Genomic DNA, 6,157 nt, shown 5'->3' with positions numbered 1-6,157 from the left:
CCTAAAATAGGCCTACTAGCTATCTCCAAAATGGAGACCCCAAATCTTCATCTGCACTATTCCAGCCTTTAGGTACATGATTAGTCAACAATTTTTATGGCTTTATATGTTAACTCTTTTTCAGCCACCAGGTTGCAGATACTACCATGATGCCAACTGGACTTCCCTGGGCAGATGACCCCACCAATGTGTCCTGGAGCTCCTCTTCCTCAGAGCCCTGCCCCACTAGAGAAAGAGAGAGACAGGCTGGGAGTATGGATTTACCTGTCAAAGCCCATGTTCAGCCGGGGAAGAAATTACAGAAGCCAGACCTTTCACTCTCTACACCCCATGGTGACCCTGGGTCCATAATCCCACAGGGTTAAAGAATAGGAAAGCTATCAGTGGAGGGGATGGGATATGGAGCTCTGGTGATGGGAATTGTACCCCTTTTATCCTATGGGCTTGTCAGTGTTTCCATTTTATAAATAAATAAATAAAAGTTCCTAGCATAGCCAGCCCAATTTCAAACTTGGCCCCAACTCACTGAAGGGATGAGGGCTTTGATCCTAAATTTTAAGTAAGTAAATAACAAGGGAAGAATCAACTCTTTTTTATTAATTATTTTTCTTTATTGGGGGATTAATGGTTTACACTCAACAATAAAATACAGTAGTTTGTACATGTGTAACCTTTTTCAATTTTCCATATAACAATTTAACCACCTGTTGGTCCTCTTCTGCCATCATGTTTTAGGACCTGAACCCTTCCCCCCACCCCAGAGTCTTTTATACTTTGGTGTAAATACACCAAACCCAGTCCAAGTTTTGCTTTGTGTTTTCTTACATTTTTAACTTCTTTTATTGTTATTATTATTGTTTATTCAATAATTATCAACAAGATTGTGGGGTAAGAAGGGTACAATTCATACAGTTCCCACCACCAGAGTTTCCATCCCCTCCATTGGAGAAACTTCCCTATTCTTTATCCCTCTGGGGGTATGGACCAAAGATCTCTATGGTGTGCAGAAGGTGGAAGGTCTGATTTCTATGACTACTTCTCTGCTGGACATGGGCATTGACAGGTTGATCCATAGATCCATACCCCAGCCTGTTTCTAGCTTTCCCTAGTGGGGTAGGGTTCTGGGGAGGTGGAGTTCAGTTCCAGGACACATTAGTGAGGTTGTCTACCCAGGGAAATCATGGTAGTATTTATCAACTTCTGTGTATAAGTGAGATCATACTATATTCATCCTCTTTCTGACACATCTCTCAACATGATGGAAGAATCAACTCTTTGTATTTCAATAAGATAAGAGAATAAGACTAGATAATAAGATAAAAGACTAGAGGAAAGCTGTTAAATTATACTATATAATTTATTATTACTATATAATATATATTATTTGTTTCCTTTAAATTTTGAGGGGTAGACATGCAGCTTCCTGGGACAGTGGGGGGTGGGAGTGGGTGGGAGGGATGGGTCACAGTCCTTTGGTGGTGGGAATGGTGTTTATGTACACTCCTAGCAAAATGTAGACATATAAATTAGTAGTTAATTAATATGAGAGGGGGAAAATCAATTGTATGTCTCAAAGTTTCTCAAAACACAAACTGAATCCTTTTAATATATAGACTGTGTATTTGATACGCGGACTCTCTCAAAAGCCTAGACCAAGTAGATTAGAAGCATCCAATAGCACAGCTATATACAAGATACTGGATACTGTACAGCAAACCATAACAAAAGGACTTTTCAAAGTTAACCCAATTACCAAATAATGTGATGATAACATTAACTATTGATTGTCTTTTTGAACCCTAAGACAGCAGGAACCTCACATCTCCACTATAGAGCCCCTACTTCCCCCAGTCCTGGAACCCTTGGATAGGGCCCACTTTCCCGTATGCCTCTCCCAATCCATACCAAGTAATATTGCATCCGCCGATCACAACCTAACCAATGCAACGATTGCCACCTCAACATGCTTCACCTCAGACTGTGTCCAGAGACTTCACGTGTGGAATGACAACCCTTCAGCTTCATTACTCGGGTGAGACCTTTCCTTTTATAGTACACTCTAATTTCATCTCAGGTAGTTCACTTTCTAACAAAGTCCCATAACCTAGATATACACCAGTTTCTGTGAGAGAGAGCTTATGTGCACACATATCCATAAACTACTGCAAAATATATACCTGAAAGCAGAAGTACACTAGAGTTTGCAGTGAGTACCTCCCTAACACTTCCTCTCCACTATTCCAAGCTTGGGATCCATGATTGCTCAACAAATTGTTTGGCTTCGTATGTTAATTCTTTTTTCAATCACCAGGTTCCAGATACCACCAGGATGCTGGCGAGGCTTCCCTGGATTGAAGACCCCACCAATGTGTCCTGGAGCTCAGCTTCCCAGAGACACACCTTACTAGGGAAAGAAAGAGGCAGACTGGGAGTATGGACTGACCAGTCAACGCCCATGTTCAGCGGAGAAGCAATTACAGAAGCCAGACCTTCTACCTTCTGCAACCCTCAACGACCCTGGGTCCATGCTCCCAGAGGGCTAGAGAATGGGAAAGCTATCAGGGGAGGGGGTGGGTTATGGAGATTGGGTGGTGGGAATTGTGTGGAGTTGTACCCCTCCTACCTTATGTTTTTGTTCATTAATCCTTTCTTAAATAAAAAATTTAAAAAAAAATAAAATTAAAAAATTAAAAAAACAAAATAAATTTTATACTTTATAATTTGGTAGAATTACTTCAAATAGACACTTTTCACTAAGAAATTGTCTTTTTTTGAGAAATGTTTTAAAAGGCCAGTTTGTGTCTCATCTCCAATGAATAAAGCCTTCACTTCTGGCTTTAGTATGAGCCATATAGACAGGCTTTGTACTGTCAATTTTCTTTAACCACTGAAGTGAATAACCTGAATTTTCTGTGGCAGGAGGAACCAAAAATGAAAATCTGTGAGAGGAGAAATGTTAAAGCCATACACCATGTGACAGAGGGGAAGAGTTGTTACTCAGAAAGAGAAATGCCAATAACCACTTCTACAATGTTAAAGGCAGAAAATCTCAGAGATGTCTCATATTAGACTGCTTTGGTGAAGGCCAGACTGGTGTACAGATTTATGGAGTGGAACTTAAAAAGAAAAATATAACGGGCTGGGTGGTGGTGCAGCGAGTTAAGCATACATGGCGCCAAAAGCCAGGACAGGCATAAGAATCCCGGTTCGAGCCCCCGGCTCCCCACCTGCAGGGGGTTCGCTTCACAGATGGTGAAGCAAGTCTACAAGTGTCTTTCTTTCCCCTCTCTGTCTTCCCCTCCTCTCTCCACTTCTCTCTATCCTATCCAACAACTATGACAGCAATAATAACAACAATAAGCAACAAGGACAACAAAAGGAAAAAAATAGCCTCCAGGAGCAGTGGATTTGTGGTGCAGGCAGCCTTCCTCTGTGTGTGAAAGTGGGTTTCTCCACTATCCAATTATCCTTGTGGCCCCTTAGGTGCAGGTAATACAGAAAAGGGGTATTCTTTTGTAGTTGAGTTCCTAAAGCTAAAGTCAGAACATTCTGGGAAGCAACCAGAGATCTTCTTGCTACTTGATATCCTGAAATAAATAAGATGGGAATTGGAGATAGATCAGTATGTGTGAAGCTTGGTATTTAATCCCTAGAATCATGTGAGGACAAGGAAAACTCCATGGATGCAGAGGGATGGTTTTCTCTGTCTCTCTCCCTTTATGAAAATAAAAAAAAAAAAAATAGCACTGGGAAGTGATTCAGTGGTAAAGCACATACATGATACCCTGTTATAAGCAAAGAAACTGGGGTTTTATACACATTATATGTTCTCTTTGTAATTGTAGCTTATCTTCAGAAAAGGGACCCATACAATCTTATATACCTTGCTTAAAGATATTAGCCACTATATTAGAAGGTTTGGGGTTTAATGATAGAAAATTCCCATAAACCTATGGGACTACATCAAATTAAAAAGTTTCTGCGGGGGTCGAGCATTAGCGCAGCAGGTTAAATGCACATGGCGAGAAGCCCAAGGACCGGAATAATGATCCCAGTTCAAGCCCCTAGCTCCCCACTTGCATGGGGGGTTGCTTCAAAAGTGGTAAAGCAGGTATGCAGGTGTCTGTCTTTCTCCCCCCCCCCTTCCCTCCTTTCTGGATTTCTCTCTGTCCTATGCAACAACAACAACATCAATATATAAAGAGCTTGCCAAACTCAACAAGAAAACAACTCCATCCAAAAATGGGGAGAGGACATGGACAGAATATTCACCACAGAAGAGATCCACAAATCCAAGAAACACATGAAAAATATGCTCCAAGTCTTTGATTGTCAGAGAAATGCAAGTCATGACAACGATGAGATACCACTTTACTCCTGTGAGAATGTCATACATCAGAAAAGGTAGAAGCAGCAAATGCTGGAGAGGTTGTGGGGTCAAAGGAACCCTCCTGCACTGCTGGTGGAAATGTCAATTGGTCCATCCTCTGTGGAGAACAGTCTGGAGAACTCTCAGAAGGCTAGAAATGAACCTACCCTATGACCCTGCAATTCCTCTCCTGGGGATATATCCTAAGGAACCCAACACACCCACTCAAAAAGGTCTGTATACACATATGTTCTTAGCAGCACAATTTGTAATACCCAAAACCTGGAAGCAACCCAGGTGTCCAACAACAGATGAGTGGCTGAGCAAGTTGTGGTCTATATACACAATGGAATACTACTCAGCTATAAAAAACAGTGACTTCACCGTTGATCTTAGATGGACCTTGAAAAAATCATGTTGAGTGAAATAAGTCAGAAACAGAAGGATGAATATGGGATGATCTCACTCTCAGGCAGAAGTTGAAAAATGAGATCAGGAGAGAAAACACAAGTAGAGCCTGAACTGGAGTTGGTGTATTGCATCAAAGTAAAAGACTCTGGGGTGGGGGTGGGGGGGAGAGCACAGGTCTTAGAAAAGGATGATAGAGGACATAGTGGGAACTGTATTGTTATGTGGAAAACTGAGAGATGTTATGCATGTACAAACTATTGTATTTACTGTCGACTGTAAAACATTAATCCTCCAATAAAGAAATTTAAAAAAGAAAGAAAATTCCCTTATGAGTTCTAGGATAATGAAAATCAAAAAAACTAAAACTATCACAGTTATAGTCTTTACATAGCTGAGTTACTCCAGTAAGAATATCAGGTTTTACAGAGTGAAACAGTGAACAGTATCAAGTTCATCTGGAACACACACACACACACACACACACACACATACACACACACATACACACACACACACACACACACACACACACACACACACACACAATCTGGCAAAAGTACAAGAGCAAGTATTTGTTTCTGATTCTCATTATGATGTTTCACAATGATATAATGTGCAGTGGTTGATCTTTAAGGGAACCAGTTATTCTCTCTCTCTCTCTCTCTCTCTTCACAGTACAGCTAATTAAGTTTTAGTTTACTTACAGATTTAAAGAAAATGGATGTGTGGTCTGGGAGGTGGCGCAATGGATAAAACATTGGATTCTCAACCATGAAGTCCTGAGTTTGATCCCCAGCAGCACATGTACCAGAGTGATGTCTGGTTCTTTCTCTTCTCCTATCTCTCTCATGAATAAATATATAAATTATTTTTTAAAAAAGAAAATAAAATGGATGTAAGGGTGATCTGGCTGCAACATGTCAGTCACCCCACTGATAGAGTTGATTTAAAGAAAATATTTACTTCTTTTATATTTACTTATTTTAGTGAAAGAGCACTGCTCAGCTCTGACATATATCATGTTGGGGATTGAGTGTGGGGCTTCAGGCTTACAAGCCATGTGCTGTGCAGTTGAATTGTCTTCCTGGCCACTGAAGACCTTTGAAAGTCAGCTAAGATGTTTTAGATGTAAATGTTTTAAATGCAAAGATATAGAAAATAAAAAATCACTAGGTGGTTCCGTAGAAATATTTTGACTTTCAGTACTTGACAGTAGTGCTTTTTTTGTATCTTTGTATGTACTTTAAATAGAGGCAGAAAGGCAGAGTGAAAGAGACCACAACACCTAAGCTTCCTTCAACGTGGTGGTGGTGGGGAGTGGGGGCTGGCTCAAACCTGGGTTGTGCACATGGCAACACAACACACAATGCAAGTGAG

Source organism: Erinaceus europaeus, chromosome 3 (genome assembly GCF_950295315.1).
Source record: "Erinaceus europaeus chromosome 3, mEriEur2.1, whole genome shotgun sequence".
In the NCBI taxonomy this organism is placed as follows: Eukaryota; Metazoa; Chordata; class Mammalia; order Eulipotyphla; family Erinaceidae; genus Erinaceus; species Erinaceus europaeus.
The sequence above is the reverse complement of the archived record's forward strand: the minus strand, read 5'-3'. Positions refer to the sequence as shown.